The following is a 20,951-nucleotide window of genomic DNA, read 5'->3' as shown; positions in this document are numbered from 1 at the left end:
GTTTTTTATGGTATTTAGGGGGAATAGTTTCTTCTTGATTAGAGGTAGTGAGAATCATCAGCACATAGTGAGAAAGAGAACAAACTCTAGAATTATCAGGATTGCTCTGCTGCACCCAGTTAGAGTCACAGACTTCAAGATCAAAAGAGACCACCGTGATCTAGTCTGACCTGCACATGGCAGGCCACAAAATCTCACCCACTCCTGAAATAGACCCCTAACCTCTGGCTGAGTTACTGAAGTCCTCAAATCCTGGTTTAAAGACTTCACGTTACAGAGAATTCACCATTTATACTAGTTTAAACCTGCAAGTGATCCATGCCCCATGCTGCAGAGAAAGGTGAAAACCACCCAGGGTCTCTGCCAATCTGACCTGGGGGAAACTTCCTTCACGACCCCAAATATGGTGATCAGTTAGACCTGTGGGCAAGACCCACCAGACAGATACCTGGGAAAGAATTCTCTATAGTAACTCAGAGCCCTCCCCATCTAGTGTTCTGTCTCTAGCAGTTGGGGATTTTTGCTACTGGCAGTCACCGATGGGCCACATGCCATCGTTGGCAGTCCCATTATACCATCCTCTTCATAAACTTATTGAGCTCAGTCTAGAACACTGAGGTTTTTTAATGAAATAAAATGGATACAAACCACTGGAAAACTTGCCAAAGTGATGGGTTCTGAATCCTCTGCAATCTGCAGATTCTATAATTTTTCATTGTCTTCTCAAATAGGTCCTTGACTTCCTTGTATTCGCTGGTAGTGTCACTCAGCTCCACCAACTAAAAACAATAAGCACAACAGAAATCGAGACATTAAAGTGTTTTCAATTAGCACTCCCCAGTCCTTTCACAAAAGGACGCACCCAACCACACTGCATTAGAGATGGAACTACCCTGCAACTACACTCACAATTCAAGCTGAGTGAATAGTTGATTTTTTTCAGTTTGCCCCCCCCCCCCCGAACTGGAAAAGAAGAAAAGTTTGATTTGAACCAAAGATTTTTTTAATTTCATCAAATTGAGACCAAATTTTTTTCTCGAGTTTTGAATCAAAATGTTTGAGTCAACTCAAAATGAATTTTCTTCAAGTTTTTCATTTAGTTCTAGTCATTTTTGAGTATGTCTCACCCACGTGTGCAAGTGTGTGTTTTAAATTGGTCAAATTTCCAAAAAGAAAGCAAGTAGTACTATAGTCCAAACTTTCCCGGAGCCCACTCTTACCTATTAGAGGTCTTTTCACACTTAAAAAGTAATACTGACTTTACTGTAGCAAATTATTTAAAAATAGCTTTGCAACCATAGTGGCAGACATTTTAATGAGGAAAGCAATGTAAGTGTCTCTATAATATTTTTTTACGTGACTTGATAATCTTCAGAATTCCCCCTCACTATGAAATTCTGTAGAGTGTTCATTTTTAAAGAAAAATACTGCTGGGGATTAAAAAAAATCTGCACTGAGCTATGGAGCGTCACGGAACAGTTCAGTGGTTTGAGCACTGGCCTGCTAAACCCAGGGTTGTGAGTTCAATCTTTGAGAGGGCCATTTAGGGATCTGGGGCAAAAATTGGGGATTTGTCCTGCTTTGAGCAAGGGGGTTGGACTAGATGACCTTCTGAGGTCCCTTCCAACCCTGATATTCTATGAGTTAGCTCTAAGTGATTAGTTGGAGTCCAGATCAAGTCAGTAGTGACCTAAAAGTCATTATGATCTGATGGCTGTTCAGTCATGCACTCCCGTGGAATGAGCTGGTGGTCTTAATTAGCTTCCCACTGGACATGTCTATGTTAAACATGCCAACTGTATATTTCCAGCTTGCACATGTCACTGGAAACACCACATGAACCTCATCTCTTGAGTTTGAGGGTTGCATTTCAAGTAGTCTACCTTCCACAAGAACCAGTATAGGAAAGATCTCTTCCTGAGTACAGCGAACAAGTCAAAGAGTACCTTGTACCCTATGTCAGGCAGTGCCGATTGGTCCCAGTGTGGAGGAAACAGATGAAGTGGATTAGTAGTTTCCAACTGGCTGTTTTCAAACAAAAGAAAAAAATAGCAGTGAGCCTACGGTAATTCCCCACTGATTATCCTGCTCTGGAGCTTCAGTCAGCTCTAAACGCTGTCTTGGAGACACAAGCCACATTAACTGTTTTATCTTGAAAAGAAAAGGAGTACTTGTGGCACCTTAGAGACTAACCAATTTATTTCAGCATAGCTCACGAAAGCTTATGCTCAAATAAATTGGTTAGTCTCTAAGGTGCCACAAGTACTCCTTTTCTTTTTGCGAATACAGACTAACACGGCTGTTACTCTGAAACCTGTTTTATCTTGGTAACGCTAGTTGCCAATTCATGCATATTACAGTGACAGACTATAATAGGAGCAAGAGGTAACTTGTTGCCAGAGAGAATAAAGGGTACCGTAAGAGTCAGGCAGCACAATTAAGAGGAGGTAGAATGGGTAGGAAAGCTGTTGAAACGTCACTTCACATAATGCTTCCAGAGCAAGTTCCAATAGCTGTTTGAACCCCTGGGAAATTAGGATGTTACCCCTTTCTCTTCGCCTGGGCTATGCACACATAAAGTAGCATGCCAGATCAGATTAGTGGTCTGTCTAGCCCACTATGCTGTACCTTCAGAAGGAGGTACAAGAAACTGAAGTGGACAGTTATAGTATAACGAGTCCATAAGGAAATTATTCTAACTTCCATCAGATAGTTGTGAAACTCTCCTGCTTCTCAGTGTTAAATAGTCCTTCCTAAATACAATTATTTGATGTTAGTTAATATGACTGTGGTTATTCTTATCCATATAAATTCTTTCTTTAAATCCTGCTGAATTCTTGGCTGCAATGATATCCTGTGGCAATGAGTTCCAGAAGCTAATTGTTTTGTGTAAAGAGAAAAGAGGCACTTCTCTTGTTCTCCCAGCTGAAGTCCAAAATTTTGTTGAACCAATAATGCTTTCAATTCCCTATCCCTAACTTTATTGACCCACATGCTGGAACTTCCTCAGATTAACTGAAGTTCCTTAAATCCGTGTGTATGGTTCACTTTAAGGGAACCTGGCTGCACATCACAGCATACCTGGGCCTCCAGGGACAGCATTCTACAGCTCCATCCTAGTTCTCCAGAGTGGCATTCCCCAGCTCCTATCTTTTGTATGAAGAAAATAATTTCATTCCTTTGGTCACATACATTAAAGAACAAATAGATGCTTGCTCCAGCAACAGAGAGATAGTGTTACCAATAGTAGCAGAGAGTACACAACTCCTCCAGCTACCTGCAAGCCATCAGTCACCACAGAGTGCCATCAAAGCCTACATCCTGGAGGTGCTGTGGAACCTACACTCACCATCACATCCACAACACAGCCTAGCATTAACCCAACCAGCAAAACATATCTCAAGTGAACTATCGTATGCCAGAGGCTTCCCTATGAACTGACACTCCGTGTAGGGCACGGTTTGGCAATAAAATGAAAAAGTAAGTAGTGAGCACACTCGCCAGTACCTTCTCTCACTCTTGTCTCTGCCTCCGAAGAACACAAACTTTGGCCACCTACAGACTTTTCTCCGAGTTTGGTAGTACAAGTTTATCTGGACCATATCTTGAAAGAAAAAAAAATGTTTATGTGGCAGGAGTTAAAGAACCTTCACCATCTGGGAACTCTGTTTATTTAAACAAAGATCTAGTATAGCTATGTATTGCTCCGCCTCTGGCCTTCAGTGCTTCACAGGTTGGGGTCACTCTTTCACCTGTTCTACTCCTACTTGAAGCCCTTTTTTGTTATTCTGACCCATTTCCAGTTCTTCTATTTCACTGTAATTAGGACTTTACGGGGGAAATCTGACTAGATGTAGTGCTAGATCACCATCCTCAGTTTTCCTGCAGTTCCTCTTACCATCTAGGTTTCTGCTTATGGAATTATACGGAGTAAAAGAGGAAGACGCATTAGGTCATCTAGCTAGTGCATTCTTCCTGACAGTACGGGATTGTTCCTTAGGGTTTAAACAAAAGCTTCCCGCTTGTTTGCTGGGTTTTTTTTATCCTGTACTGATCTGACAGATAAGCATTATAACACCACTATCACCTTTGTAGTGAAACACAGACTATGGCACTTGAGGTGTTCTACGTGCACGTGCGTTTTTGGGAGCCACACACCCTTTTTTGTTCATGTGTCAGATACCAAATACTTTCGAGACATTGGAAAGCCAGTAGAACTTTTAATTTATTTCACAATATTTTATCTATGTCACAAACACAAAGATCTCTCTGGATTTGCTGTTCATGTTCTTTCCATTTTCACCTTAGTGCCCACAACTGACTCTTACCCTGGGTGCATCCTTTATGCCTTCCCTCACCATAATTAGTCTGCGATAATATCCACTCGTTTTCGCATCTTCACCACTTTTTAATGTTCAGTTCTCCTCTTTTACTTTCCCCTTTGTGCTTGCATGAGAGTGGCTGTCCCAGAGTTCATAGAAAGTTCACTCACTAGTCTACTTGTCAGCAGACAGCATCTGGAGAGACTTTGTATGAAGGAAGCTCTGTTTAAGTCAATCATGTTGTAAAGTGTTAAACTTTAAACAAGCAGGTATCTTACCTTGAAAGTTTATCTCATACTCCTGAGAACCAGCTTGAAACAATACAGTGCCTTTTCGGTCCGCTAGAAATGCAGCCTCCAGATCCGCAGAAGTTACTGTGGCAGCACAATAATTTGAATGCTATAGAATGAGAGCATGGGAAAATTACACCCATCACAAATGGACCTTTGGCTCCAATGGCATTGTATGTATGCAACAGAGCAGAGGTTAGCCTATAATCTATTCATTTTCATTAAGTCAATGATTGTTTTAAATTAGGTCAGTTTGGCATGTTTCCTCCTACCATTGAGCAGAGCTAAATACGCTCCTTCCAATTACTATTAGTCTGGTTTAAGGTTGAATTAGTGCACAAGAGATCGAAAGGATTTACTCAAGAGGAGCCAAATAGGCATCAGCTGAAGATCTGTTGCAGATTTTGCTTGAAACAGTGCTTACAAATGCCAACACTATTCCTGAGAAACAGCATAAAACTCTCCCTTTCTTTGGTCCCATGCAGAGTTCCAAGAGGACCAGCTATAAGCCCACTGTGACAGATTAGTGGATATAGCTCAGCTATAGATCCATCATGTTCAGAAGAGATTGAAAGTATTCTATAGAAAAAAGGGAAGTCAGGCTACAGACCTTAGGATTTCCATAGAGCTACAGTGCAAAGCAAAGGTGAAAGGATATGAGAAGGCAGAATCTTTTCTGAATGCAGAAACTGGATATGGGGCTGTGTAACAGAAAATTCTAGAGCAGATCAAAATATAAGTTTCTCCCCTCTGGAAAATTTTCACCAAAATGGTTGGTTTGTTTTCCTTAATTTTCTGCAGAAGATTTCAACTTTTCAGCAAAATATCAATACCCAAAATATTTTGGATTCAAAGGGGTGTTGCTGGGCCTCTTGGGAGTTGTAGCTTGGGTGCCTTATACTCCCATTTTCTTCTATGGATTAGGCTGTCTGGCCAGACTACATCACCGCTGATGCCCCGTTCTCTCCTCTTTTGGTGGGGAGGAAGGAGCATATCATAGGAGATGTAGTGCATCCAGAAAGCCCAGCCCACAATGAGAATGGGAACACTCAAACGATAACTCCCAAGGTGCCATTTTGAATCGAAGTGCCGTATTTTGGTTTTCTTGCTTTCGGTTTTCCGTGAAATATCAACATTTTCCTTGGAAAGCCAATATCTTTCATGGCGCAATTTCTTTAGCTGAAAAGAAAAAACAGTTTTTGACCAAAATTACATGACCAGCCCTAGAAAAATACACCAATTTTTAGAGCTATTCCTCAAGCTTCCATGGAGTATTAATGAAATGTTGAGGAACAACAAACACAGAGGCACACCTGAGAATACAGTAATACACCTGTGCACATTGAGAGCACTGAGAGAATATCTGTGTGACATCTAGAATGACTCAGAGCTGACTGGCGCAGAGTGTTGGACGTCAGTCGAACACAAGCTCACCTGTTTCCCATATTCAATCCACTGCCCAGATCCATCCAACCAGTACCAGCTGTATTCCATTCTGAAAATAGATTGCAGATGCATGACAGATGGTGCAGAGAGATGTCAAAGTGGAATAAAAGAGCAGATTGGTTTCAGGTAACTTCCTGAACTCTAATATTGAGAGAGAAATCCCAGCTTAACACAAGCCTTAACAACTGTTCAGAGGGTATCTTACCATCTTTAAGCATTAGAACACTGGCCATTTCTGAGGGAATGTGGCTAGTTTCCAATTTTTGGGGGGAGGCCAGTGCAGATACAGCATGATGTGCAAAGACAGAGGAAGGGTGTGTGGCCAGCAGGAGGCAGGCCAGCTCAGAACTCCTGCCTGCAGCAAATGCTGAGTGACCTCTCTTCTCTCATGCCAGGATAGAAATTTTGACTGTAAGGCTCCGTGGCCTTCTCCTCTCCTCCTCTCAGTGAATCAATAGCAGGCAAACAAAATAGAAGGGTGTCAGCAGTTGCTGGAGGAGCATCAGGGAAAGTGAGTTTTCTGGCATGAAGCCTCAAGTGGTAGACTGCTCTTCAGCACAGAGCCGGGTAAGAGCAAGGCTCATTGTATGCTTGGCAGCTCTTTCAACAGCAGTAGCAGAATCTGTGCAGTGCTTAAAAAGGCTCTGTTTGGACTGTGATGGAGAAGCTTTTCTAGGTGTGCACTGCTTGAGTATCCTGGCCTACAGTATATCCAGGCAATATAATGATTATAATAATCCTCAGGAGTCCTCCAAAGTAAAAATTGGCTTAAGTCAAAGTACATCCCAGTGGCTTGAGGATACAGGTCCAGTGTTTCGTGTTCTCTCTCTCTCTCACACACACACACACGGCCCACTAAGCCAGTTAAGAGTACAGGATTCCACAGAACAAAGGAAGTGTTGTCTATGCATTTACAGGTCCAAAATGTATTTTGGGAGAAAGCCAGTTTGGCGGGGCCAGGGATGGTGCAGGGAGGCAGGATTAGGCTTAATCCATTCCATGAAGACCAGCTCTGCAGTTTGGATTTGAATCAGACTTCCATAAACTTCAGACCTGTTTGGCTCCAGGGTTTTGGTTTGGGCCCATATCTTGGGGCTAGTAGCAGGAGGCCAATGATGAGCAACATGGCTATCCATTGGCCAATATTAATAATCCTACTATTTGGAGAATTTGTGGTGGGGTTTTTTTAAACTTGACCATCTCAATTTTGGACTTCGAACAAGCTAATATCCTCTCTGTACTTTAGTGCTTTGCTATCCCTTGTACAACTTTTCTTTACAACTAGTTGCACACACATTCAAGAAGTGCCCATCTGCTTACAATGCAAGTTTATAAGAGGCTCTGGCTGAGATTTTTTAAAGCGGCTTAATAAGTCTCTTAGCAGGATTTGAAAATTCCACTAAACCTGCTTCTAGATCTGAAAAGACCAACTTTCAAGACTTGAGTACCTGATTAACAAGAAGAAACCCAATCATTCAATTTAAAAAACATATGTAAAAAAAGCCCCCCCATCTAAGTTTCTCCAAGTACAAAGATTAGAGCACAAAGGTCCAGTATGAATAATTCCAGGAACTAAATGGCCTGTGGAATGATCCGAGTTCTCGTCTTTTGATTGCCTTGACAAAATCCTTTATTCAGATTCTTTCCCCTGCACTGTTATTCCTCCTTAATCTATAATAATATGTGCAAGGCCCATTCCTATAAAGATGAACCTTGTTTGTCCTCATTCACATCCCATTGCAGGGGATTTGTTAGGCTTATGTTGGCACTGGTTTCTTTTTCAAAGCCTTCCAGGGTGGCACTTGTGCAAGCCTTTCATTTTCACTTTCCAAAGTTGTGCCTGTCATTAAAGTTTCTCAGATCTTTAATTTACTATAAGATCATGCCAAAATTGAGTTTTAAAATGTTTTTTTTAATCTCATAAAAAACCCTCTAATTTTGGGGACAGTTCAATGGATAGACATCCCTCTCCTTGTAGTAGAGCCTACAAGCAACCAAACAGAGGGGTCTTCTTAAATCAGAAAGCCAATTTCTCCCTTCATTATAGTAGTTTTTTATGCTATCATATATTGTGCACATAAAAAGCAATCTTACAGTAGATTTCAGATAGAGGAGTGAGAAGCAAGCAATTAAGGAAAATACAGTTTCTTAGCAGACAGATCACTATGTTACTGACTGCAAGCAGGCATCCTTCCCAAACTACATTTAAAACAAAATCCACATGCTGTCTAAACACAAACACTCACTCCCCCCCTCCCTGGATTGGCTTTACTAACGAAGCCTAGAAGAAGCTATTTTCTCCAGACTTGGGTGCTCATAGGGTTCTTACCTAAGCACTATCCAGCCACAATCCTCTATAAGCAGGGAGCCCCTCCCACCACCTTTATACACAGGTAGGGTAATTAGTCACCTGCCTCTGAGTCAGAAGAACCCACTTAACCCCTTCTCAGCAGAATAAGACCTGCAGCCTGGGAAAGATGGTTCAGAAAAACACTGCCATTCTGTTACACACAATCTAACTACACCTCTGCGTGCTGCTGCCTTTTCTCAAGTATTTCCCTTCCTGAGGTGGTAGGCTATCCTTTATATTTAAAGTAGGACTCCTTAGAAAACTGAAGCCTATCACATTTCCTTGCAGTCGCATATAAATTTGTTAGTCTCTAAGGTGCCACAAGTACTTCTCGTTCTTGTCACACACAGTAACGCTCTGGGGTTAGAAGGAAGTGCAGATGGGACGGATGGCTTTGGCGGGTATTCTGATTCCAGTCTCCATGCATAAGTCAGTATTTTTACCTTTATTATTGGTTTCCTGTATCCCCTACAATGTGCTTGAACTATAAAAAGAGGCTTGGACCCTGCCTAAAGAGCTCATTTTAGGGACAGGAAAGGCCAGGTGCAGACAGAGAACTCTAATACAGTTTATGTTCTGTATCCATTGTATCATTGGTGACACTACAACAACACTCTAATCAACTAGTATTAATGGTATCAATAATATCACAAAGGTTATACCCCAACCATAATATTAAAATATAGTATGGTACCACTTATATATTTTCTTTAAAAGGGCATAAAATTGACTTTTGTTGCAACAAAATAAAACCCATAAAAAGTAGTCATGTGACACACACACACCACAAGACAACATACATGACATACAGGACTAACTTGCAATTAAAAACAAATGGTGCCAGAATTCTATTTATAACTATACAAAATAAGACAAACAAAAATACAAAATAAACAAAAGGGTTAAACATTTAAATAAGCAAGTTATTACCTTGTGTGACAGAGCTCTGTCCTTGTCTCCGTGGGTCCCACGTTTCCTGGCGGATTTCGCTAGCCTCAGAGGCTCACTGTGACCCTCCACGTAACCCTTCTCTCTCTAGAGACAAAGGTCACAGTCTACTGAGCCATTTTCATCATAAGCCAGCGAGGGAGGTAAGGAGAAGCTATCCTCCTTTGCACAGTCTCTGTTGTCTCCCAGTCTCAGTGATTAATCCGGGGGAGGGGGGGCGACAAAGGGGGGAGCCCTGGCCCACCCTCTCTTCCGGGCTCCAGCCCAGGGACCCTAATAGTATCAGCTATGGTAGCTGACCTTTTAGAAACATGACACACACAATTCCCTGAGCTACTTCCCCACAGCAGCCCCCACTTCCTCAAGCTCCACCTCACCCTTACCTCAGGGCCTCCTTCCTTGTGCCTGATACGGTGTGTACTGCTCAGTCTCTCCAACAGCGCAACTTCCTCCCACAGCTTCTGACATCCGCACCCACCTAACTGGGAGGCTTTTAATTAGTTTCAGCCAGCCCCTGATTGGCTTCAGGTGTGCCAATCAACCTAGCATTCTCCCTGCCTTCTGGAAAGTTCTTAATTGGCCCCAGGTGTCTTAATTGATCTGGAGCAGCTGCCATTTCACTTATCCTGGTACCAGGGAGCTATATTAGCTCCAGGCTAAACAAATATCTCCCACTACTTTTCTATAGCCATCCGGCCTTGCCCCATCACACTTGTTATTTAAAACTTTTAATAAAAATTGATAAAATTAATATTATTTGCAAAATTTGTTGTATTAATTTAGTAACTTAAGGCATTTTCCATTATTTTATATTAACTTTATTTTAAAACTCTGCTATATGGAAATAAGGATAGCCCATGTTTCAAATATTAGTTAGTATTTAGGATTAGAAGCAGAGTCTGAATTCCCATTGCATGGAAACCATATCGTCAAGGAAGTCAAGAGTAATTCCAGCTGTTGCATTCCTGAAGGGTTAAAATAATTAATTTACTGGATTTACTTAATGTAAAGTTTTTACCTTATTTTCTCTGTGTTTGTTTGTTGTTTTGTTCTGTTTTCAATTGCTTTATCTTTTGGAGGTTTCTGTAAAAACTATCACTTTTAACACAGAGAGAGAGAGAGAGAGAGAGCGCAGAAGTGAGGAGAGGAGAGGAGAGGAGGGGAGGGGAGAGCAACCTAGGAAGGTAGTGAGACCTGAGCCAAGAAGGAATCTTAAAGTACAGGCAGCAGCAGCAAGTTTAGCAAACTGAGAAAGGATATAAAGGAAAACTTAACTGGTATGTAAAAATATTTGAGAAAGAAGGTTACATGTTTAGCTCTGAGCAAGGAGTGTGGTTCAGTCAGTTAAAGCAGTTGGGAACCCCCACCCTGGGGTTTTATCCTGGCTCTGAGAGGAGAGTGGGGGTAGTTACATGCTCTTGTAAAACCTGAATTTGTTCCCCCAGTGTATGTTGCTTCTGTGTGCATGCCAAATGGACAGCGGGAGTGCCCTTTTTTGCTGCAGTTAACTGTTTTTGGGCAATTCCATCAATTCTCAGTTTTAACCAGCTTCATTTCAGTTTTTTACTTTGAAATTCTTTTTTATTCACTCCCCTGTGATCGAGTCACAGCTCCTGTCTCCTAATGTGCTCTGTGAATTGTTCCATTTTTTTCCTTCATCTGATTTACCAATTCAGTGAAAAAACTGTTTGCTGCTCTTTCCTTCTGTGCACTTACTTCTCCTGTTCTGACAGGCACCAGTCTAGGTCTCAGTTTAAGTTTAACTGGAACCTGGCTTTTATTATAAGGTGGTGGTTGCAATGCAGTGGACCCCATTTCATCTTTTAATTTTACTTGGGCCACCTTTTTCCATTTCTGTCTCCGTTCTTCAGGCGCAGGGTAGCTACCTGAAGCCTGCTGTTGACCACAAATATTTATGACAGGGGACGGCACATCTCTTTTTTGTAGGTACTTACAGCTGTTTTCAATGTTTTATTCTGTTCCTGTGCTTGCGGTCTGTGGACTGCTTGCCGCCCCGCAAGGAGAGTGAGAGCAGTCCAGGGCTTTGTGGCATCTTTTGATTCTTTTAACACTTTCTTTGTTTCTGTTACATGCCCCGCCAATTTTGTGGCATGTTGTCTTAACCATTAGTTAAGTTAAGGGGGGAGGGATAGCTCAGTGGCTTGAGCATTGGCCTGCTAAATCCAAGGTTGTGAGTTCAATCCTTGAGGGGGCCATTTAGGGGGTTTTGGGGCAAAATTGGGGATTGGTCCTGCTTTGAGCAGGGGCTTGGACTAGATGACCTCCGGAGGTCCCTTCCAACTCTGATATTCTATTCTATTAATCTATTTAACAGCCACGGTTATAGTTTGCAATATTTTACATTTCAAGGCTACAGTTTCTGCCCTAGCCTTACAAATTTCATTCCATGTTTCTTCCCCGCTATATTTTTGAAATTCATATGGACCTCTTTTGCTAGCAACCCAGCGGGTCCACAAGTTATCAAAGTCTGTGGGGATTTGAAGGGCAGGGATAAGGGAGTTCCCTAGCTCGTGCTTTTCTGTCATGTTAGATCGCGATTCCTACAGCGGACAGCTTGCTTACTCACCAGATCAGCAGTCAGGGTCACCAATGTCATCTCAACAGTGTGGTGCTCTGCTCTGTTCAATGTTGATAGCAGTCGGCTGCATGTGTGTGTTCCCTCTGCGTGCTGCCTTGGCTCTGCGCAGAACACCGACACAGCAGACCCCGAGAGAACCCCCAATGACCACAGACTCCGATAAGGTACGAAGGCAGCCAGCCAGGTTTATTGTCAGATGAAGCTCAGTAATAGTTTCCCGTAAACTCTATAGGACATACTACGAATATGTGCCCCCTGACAATGGACTGTCTCAGTCAGTGGCGGGACTCTCCACAGCCCCCTGGGCCGGGCAAAGACAAATCCTCAGGGGGACACTTTTATACACAGATACAAACAGGTTACACATCACTCCCAATGTATTGAGGTACAACCCCTCTACGTGTTAGGGTGCCGCCTCTCACCTTGTACATGTTGGTTCGAACAAAACAACTCTATCATATTACCCTCCTACCCGTCTTTAGGATGGGTCAGCCTTTTCCTTGTTATCTCTGTGGAATGTGCTCATGCTGGAGTGTTCTGATACTGTCCTGGCATGTATTTACATCACTTGTACGCAGTACCTTTTAGGTATGTGTGTTTTTGCAGCTTCAGCCCTCTTCTTGCCAGATTCTGTGAGCAGGGCCTGCCTCTTGCGCACAGCTTAACTTTGCTTTATGTTAGCAAAGTCTTGACCATTATTTTAGTTCAGGTCTTAAGTTTCATACCAGGCCTCTGATACAAGGACTTACGTTTCAGGCCCCCATCTTACTACAACTGGATTCATAAAATATTTTTTTAGAACTTGTTCTGTTGGCTTGGTTTTGTCTCTTTTTCTTCCTAGGATGAATAGTTACCTCACTGTGTTTTCTCTCATTTAAAATCTTTGTTTCTGCTTGTTTCAGTCTAACTCCATCCTTCGGTTCTCTCTTACAGCTTTTCCCTCCTAGGGGAATGTGTTGTCTTTTGAGTTCACTTTTGTTCCCCTTTCGCTGGGCTCAATGCGGCTCACTAGGGGTTTGACTAAGTAAAGACCTCCAGCATGTAGCCTACCTTTATTATAGCTCTTTATCTAGTGCCCTGTATATTTTTTATTCCTTTACCTTGAGGTTTAAGCCCGCACCATCCATCTTTCCCCACTGCATCCCCCATTCCTTCCAACACTGCCCTCTCCACAATCGTCTGGATCTCTCCAATATTTTACCTCCACGAAGGGAAGAGAGGGGCTGAAGACGATGCAGCCGGTGGTTGTAAAGTTGTTGGGCCAGCAGCTATGAATCCTTTTACTTCCCTTCCCTTGCTGTCTGCTCAGCACCCCTCCCATCAGAGCAGATTCCCTTCCTGTACCTACCAAGGGAATCGCAGGGTAGGAAAGAGAGCATTCTAATCCAGGGATACCATAAATTATGGGAAACCTGAGAATTCTCATTGTGGTTCTTATCCAGAGTAAAGTTGGAGTCAACTTCGGCTTTAGTGAACACTCCCTCATTTGGCTCAGAGTGTTCAGACTGCAATCACAATCACTTAACTTTCTTTTTTCCCCCCAAATATCATGGCCTGCAAGTGAAATGCAAAATTGTCAGTACTAAGCCTGAAGCCCTCTGTGTATCCATGAAACAGGTACAACCATCAACACCAGCAAGTTTCCCTAAAGACAGTAGGGTGATACAGAAGCCCAATGGTGGTTCTGTGCCAACGACTCTTGTCATGCCTGACCTACTACACCTCACATACTGTTGTCATAATCTGTATCTAAAAAGGTGTTATGTAGGGTATCAGATACAAACAGGTAACACCCTGGTCCAAACAATCATTGCATGATGTATGTAGGTGTGTGTCCAAGGAGTTACGGGCTAGAAGTATGTAGTTAAAATGTGTTTGGGAAGAAATGTATAAGCCCAGTCTGCCCTAGACAAAGGAATGTATATGTGCTTGTCTGATCTGCTGGTCATCAGGCAGAGACAAAGAAGAAATTTACATGCAAGATGAACAAAGCCATCAGGACAGCAAGTGGGAAAAGATGACCACAATCTCCACAGGGTGTGGAGACTGCCCCCTCTGCCCCCCACCCCTCCCAAGCCTTCTTGCCTCTTGAAGCACAGTCAGTGAAATTTGGGAAGAAATAAGGAGAGAGAAAAAAGCCATTTTGGGATCCTTTTACCTGAAGAGACAAAGAAACTGAGTACTTTGGACTCCATACAGGATCCTGGCCAGAAAGGCTGCTCAGCCATTGCTGAAAGAGAGAGTCATTGAGAAACACAACTTTTCAGAATGACAGATTCCAGTTTGTTAAATCAGGTTTTAATCTTAGGAGCATATTTTTGCTTTTGTCTGTGTGTAACCCTTTCTATCTTTAATCCCTTTACTTGATATCACTTAAATCCATGCCTTTTTGATTAATAAACATCCTTTATTTTTAATATAAACTAACACAGTGCTGTGATTGAAATAAGAGTGTTTGTTCAACCACAGTTTAGTTAACGAGCTGCTGTTTACTGTCTCTTTAAAGGGGCAACAAACTTCTGTGAGTGTTCCAGGACACAGGGCTGGACACTACAGGGCTGATGGTGTTGGGGAAATTCGGGGCTGGGGGATATTGGAGGTCACTCTGCTGAAAGTCACTGGGCAGTGAAAGCCATGGTATGACCCATATGCTTGTCTGCTGGCTGTTGGTGTCAGAGCTGAGAGTCACAGCAGCATAGCATTTAAGGCACCCAGAGCTTCAGGGCACGTAGTGATGCAACCCGTCCTGCGCTGACTGAAGCCCAAAGCATCACAATTACCTCCCATCACAGTGCCACAGTCCTAACTTACAAAACCATCTGCTGTGGTAGCAGGGTAATTGTGACACTGAGCCTCCTGTCTTCACACCCTATGCACTATTGCTATAATCTTTGTACAAACTAAGCCTTGTGAATAGGGTGACCAGATAGCAAGTGTGAAAAATCGGGACAGGGTGGGAGGTAATAGGAGCCCATATGAAAAAAAAGCCCCAAATATCGACACTGTCCCTATAAAATCGGGACAACTGGTCATCCTACTTGTGAGGTATTATTTAAAAACTAATAGCTCACTGAGCATTAATATTCTTCAATGATGTGTGTACACAATGGGTATTAAGAGTTATGGACATATGCTGGAATTATAACTAAAGTGTGTTGAAACCAGGTGTGCCAGGTCTGCCCTAGACAATGGAATGTGTTTTCCCCAACTGGGAATTACCTGCAAAGTACTTTGAAAGGTAGAGAATGTATTTACAAAGCACATAAACCCATCAAGCTAGCAAAGGGTGGAGGCAAATCTCATGCTGACAAATAGAGACGATGACAGCATGGCATCCACACCCAGCAGGAGAGAGAAGCTTGGTCTGGGTTTTACTTTCCAAAGACTACACTGCAAAGGTTTACAGGTCTATAAAGACCAGGGGTTGATTCTCAAGTGATAAGCAATTGAAGCCACTGATCGTATAAAATTTACTGTATAATAAGTGTATAGAGTGCAGTCTTTTCTGAAACCTAATGATGCTAGTAATTAATATAATTATGAATTGTATGCGTTAACACTACATAAGGAATTATGGCTACTCATTAATATTAGGCTGTACAGTCTATGGCCAAACAGGGAAAAACAGGTTCCCTCCCAGTCAAGAGAGAAGGCAGCGATACTTGTCTCTTATGTAAATTAAGCATGGTTGAATCAAAACCATGGAAGCCCTATTTACATACAAGGGGACAGGAAGCCCACAAGAAGGGAAGAACAGCATGAGGTCTTGCTGCTTCTTGAAACAAAGTCATTAAACTACAGAAGCCATAGCCAAGAAGAGACGCCATCTTCGGTATCCATCACTAGACAGACACAAGAGAACAGAGCTTTTGCAAGTGGAGAAAGATGGATTCTTCAACCGGGGCGGGAGAGGGGATTGAAGTCTCTGCGACCTGAATATAGGTGAGAAATCTGCTTAGGCAGAGATCTTTCACCAAGGAAGACAAGGGAGACCAGCTTCTTGTGCTTTTGTGGAAGCACGTGAGAGAAACCATCTCAAACAACGCCTTTACCTTGCTAGATTAAGTTTTAGATGCACGTTTTCACATTTATTTCCTTGTAACTTTTTCCAACATTATTCCCTTTACTTGGCCTCACTTCACTTATGGCCTATTGTTAATTAATTTGTTGTTTTTTTTAACTATAAACCAACTCAGTGCAGTGTTAAAATGAAAGCATCTATTAACCTCCTCCTTTCCCCCCATTCAGTTAATAAGCTGGAGTGTTTGGGGGCTTTTCAAGAAGAAACCAAGTCAAGGCATGAGGGGTGCATGGGGGTTGATCACATGCACCCCCTCACCCCCAGATTTCTGCCAGGGTTTGCCAGCCTGCTCAGTCACCTGGTGCAGCTGGAACACCTTCCTGCATGGCAGCTACGGGAACTGGCAAGCTGCGCCCCGCAGGGAGAAGCAGGAGGAACAGCTGAGAGCCGCAGGGAGGGGCCGCTGCTTTTTGAGAGGGGAGACTGAGGGGAAGGGGGCCCTGCCTGTGTGGGGGGGACGTGACTTCAGCTGTTCCAGGGGCAGCTGAACCTTTAAATTGTGCCCCTGCACTATTAGCAGGTAGGGGCCATCTCTGAGAGCAAATGAACCTTATTATTTCTCTGAACTGTCAAAGAGATGGCTGGACATTACAGAGCACAGGATTTGGGGAAAATTCAGCATGGGGAGTGTGCTGCAGTCACCATTCTGGTTGTAACCAAGGCTGGTGGAAGCCAGAGTGGGGCTGTAAGACAGGCTGCTGGAGTCAGAGGTGCTGAACCAGACACATAGGGTGTGACCTGCATGCCTGAAGGCTGGTTGTGAGCAGCCCAGGTTGGAAGCTACAACAGTAAAGCATTGTGAGGAACGCAAGGTTACAGAGCAGGCAGTGACAAACCCCTCACTGCTCTGGATTTCACACCACCACCGACCCCAAACTGAACTCTGGCAGTAGTTCAGTCCCCATGCTCATTGCAGGGTTGGTTTCTCTGCTAAAACTGGCAAAGAGGAGAGCAACTCTCATGGAAATGTTTGTGATCTGGGCACTGTATGCTAAAATCTGCATTGAAACCACCAATTGATTTTATAGGCTGTAGAAAGGCCATCAGATGGTATTGATTTGGTGATAGTGCAGGCCTGGGCTGTGTTCACAGCAGCAACTTAGCTGAGGAGGCTCATCTTTGGAAAGTGTTGTGCAGGCTCCCTTTGAAGCTGAGGACTGAGAGGTCAGACAGACCGATCGCATTTAGGGCCCTGGATGAAGGACACCACATGTGTAGGACCCATGGATCTTGAAAGGTGCGTTGTGGTGTCACTGTAGCAGTGGAGATATGTCTGTAGATTTTGCATCTGTTGTTCTGGCAGGGTCTGGTGCTGCTTTGAGTTGGTGTGTCCTGGTCTGTGGGGAAACCTGTGAGGAAGAGCTCTGTGTAAGCTTGAAAGCTTTTCTCTCACCAACAGAATTTGGTCCAATAAAAGTTATTACCTCACCAGCTTTGTGTCTCTAAGATGCTGCAGCCTCACTTTCAAAAAGCGAGCTATTGGCAAAAGATTCTCCTGAACTGAGACCAAGAGCAACAGTTAGGTGCCAGGTGTCAATTCTAGCAATTCTGACTCGATGGGAAATTTCTTCCAGTCCTTGCCAGGAATAGCCTAATTTACTTTCTAAAACAAGCAAGTGGCCATGAATTGAAATCACTGAATTCATCCAATACTGGTGTTTATTTTCTATTGAACATTAAGTGATTTGTTAATAAATGATGCTTTTCATCAAAACAGAAGCCTCCATCCTGCCAGAAGATCGATGGTGATAGACCCTTGTACCCATGGATTTCTAGTGTCAAGAGGGCACAGAGACTTCCACTATTTTAAAATTTCCAGTGTATAAAACAGCTACTTGAACTATTTTCCTTTTTAATGCAGCAGGTAAGGACTGAACCTCCTCATACGTTGTAGGAGAATTTCTGGAGCACTATCAAACTGTTAGCCATTGAATTGGAATGGGGTTTTCCTTTATTGAGCAACTAATTTATCATCTGTAAATGATGTTCCGTTATGTAAGCGGGGGAATAGTCCCGCTCTTGTGGGGAACTTTCCCGGCTTCTGCACTACCCCAGTGAAGTGGGCTAGCGAAAGGATCCGAGTCCTCGCTTCCACTTCCTTTACCCAGTGGCCTCTCTGCCCTTGAGGACTCCCCTTCCACTCTCCTGTCTGGCAGAGTCCTCGTAACCCCAACAAGGCTGGGCCCAGGATTCCTGGGGGGCTCGGCCCCCAACCCTGCTGTGGTCACCTAGGACAGGGGCTAGGGTGTCCCCACTCCGGAGTACTCTCTCTTCACTGGGCACTTCTCTGACCCACTGACCATTACATACAAGTTAAAGCAAATGCAAGTTATTTAATCAACAATTAATTTTAAAAAGAATAAGGGAAAATGGGAAAGGTTAACGGAAACACATCAACCCGCTCTATGGCAGGGAACATCACAAACAGTGTGTCTGGAAGGTCCGGGCAGTTCACAGTCTCCTCCTTGTAAGTCCCCGGCCGCCTTCTCCGGCCCTGGCTGTGCTGCAGGGATGCTGTGGGTTGGACACTTGCTCTGGTGGTGGCCACACACCCTCAGGCTCTAAGTGGTAGGACCCTTCTTCCCAGTGTCGACACCGCCCTGTCGGGGTTATGATCCAAGCCTGGCCTGCAGAGCCTCTTGGCTGAGGTGTCTCTGTGCTGGGCCTGCTGCCCAGGGTCCCCCTCGGTCTCCCCAGCTGCTCACCGCACCCAGCCCCGGACTGCTCCAGCCCCAGCTGCACCACTCTGTCTCTGCACTGCTGCTGCTGCTATGCCTCCAGCTCCCTGGGCTGCTTCTCTAACCCCTCTGGCTCTGGTTGCTGCAGCTCTGCTCCCAGGACAGGTCTGCTCTGCAGGCTGCTTCTTTGACTCTGCTCCCAGCACTGACCTGCTTCCTGGGCTGCTTTTCTGGCCCCTCTGGCTCTGGTTGCTGCAGCTCTGCTCCCAGGGCAAGTCTGCTCTCTCTGGGCTGTGCCTCTGGCTTTGGGGCTGCAGTTCTGCTCCCAGGACAGGGTCTGCTCTCTCTGGGCTGCTTTTCTGGTCCCTCTGGATCTGGCTCAGCTCCACTCCCCAGCTCAGCTTGGGCCCCTGCTTTCTCCTTAGCTCAGCCCCACTCTGTCTGACTCAGGTAAATCCAGCTCACACGGAGGACGGGACCTCCCTGGCCTCCTGACTCCCTGATTAGCCTGCTCGCCCTGTCATTCAGGCTGACCTGGAGCATTGGCCTCTCCCCATTGTTCCTGGGGACTATCAGTCTCAGGGTCCTGATTCCCCATCGACCCTTCCCCCTTTTTAGTACTGGGAGCTAGCAACTAAAACACCCCCACTGAACGTTAGTAAGGGGGCAACAGTCCCCTTACAGTAAGAAGAAACTTGACCTAAACACACACGATGTGCCAACTTCACACATTCGTCGTTAGGTATGAAAATCAGTTCTTGTTCGTTTTTCCCTATAAATGGGAAAAGCTTTTATTTCATCCACTTAGGGATTCCTCTGTATGGGGGAGGTGGAGCTGCTCCCTAGTAGTGTAGGAGTGTTGACCTGGTTATTGGGGTACTTACTGTATGAATGTTGGTTTAGTTTAATAGCAGGCCGTTGGAAAAACAGGCAGGAAGCAGAACAATGGCTCAAAAGCCACCATCTACCAACACTTACAGGACAATACGACACCCAGACTGACACCCAGACCCCAGAGGCTAAGGGTGACTGGGAAAGTGAGGCCTGCGTAGGGTCCCTACCAAAGGATGGCAGGACTCTAAGTAAAATACACATGCAGATAGACCTTTTGTTGTTTTAAAATCCTCTCTGATGTCATGCTGTCTTCATACTGTAGTACTTTGGTTTAAGAAAGCTGCCTGGTCACAAGCTCCTGAAGGGAAGACCCACAGGTACTGACCCCAGTCCGACCTATTGGGGTAAACACAGTCAATACACAGGGTGCTGTAGCCCAGGGTACATTTTAAGAGTGGTAGAATCACGTGATTCCACTCCAGGAGAGGTAAAGGTGTGTGGCCTGAGACCAAAGGGTTGCACTCAGAGACCGGATGAGTCAGAGGTGCAGCTAACCCTGCAGCTGTGACAGTCTGTTCTAGTTCCACTTCAGTGTGAAAACAGACGGACCTCAACAAAAGAATGACTTTCAATCACGTCTGAAAACTTTATTTAAAAAGGGCTTGATAATACATTTAATAGGGTTTTGATTGATCATATCACAATTCTGTAAATGCTACTTTGGTTTTGATGTAAATATTTAGAGGCTTAACATGAAGTACTTAAAATGCTTTGCATTCTGGCCTTCCCCTCTTCAGAGGGCTAGATGGACAATTCCTGATATAGTGATTCTCATCTTTTAAAATTTGAGTCTCACTTTTAAAAGTTGTTGTAAATAACGGATTATTGTGGCACCTGGACATAATTTTGCAACATCAATATTACACTAAAAAGAAAAGGAGTACTTGTGGCACCTTAGAGACTAACAAATTTATTTGCGCATAAGTGGATACAGACTAACACGGCTGCTTTTTCTTTTTGCGGATACAGACTAACACAGCTGCTGCTCTGAAACCAATATTACACTGTAAACCAAAAATATTAACTTAACAGAAACTTTGTTCAAATGAGCATTTAGGTCCTGATTCAGCCAAGCATCTGAGCATGTGGTTACATTAAATCACATGCTTAAGTGCTTTGCTGAATCAAGACTATAATATCTATGCATTCTTACTGCATTGAAGGATATGTTTATTAAAATCCCTGCTCTCAACTTACCAATGACCTATGGTTGAGATTCCTTTAAAATGCAGTTATACCCTGAACGTGACTATATAAAAATTGCACCTTCTTATTCAGACCTGCTCCCTGTGTGAATTCAGGGTCATAGGTGCTGGCTTTAGTGACAAAAGATTCAAGGATTT

Source organism: Lepidochelys kempii, chromosome 1 (genome assembly GCF_965140285.1).
Source record: "Lepidochelys kempii isolate rLepKem1 chromosome 1, rLepKem1.hap1, whole genome shotgun sequence".
Taxonomy (NCBI): domain Eukaryota; kingdom Metazoa; phylum Chordata; order Testudines; family Cheloniidae; genus Lepidochelys; species Lepidochelys kempii.
This window is presented reverse-complemented; position numbering follows the sequence as displayed.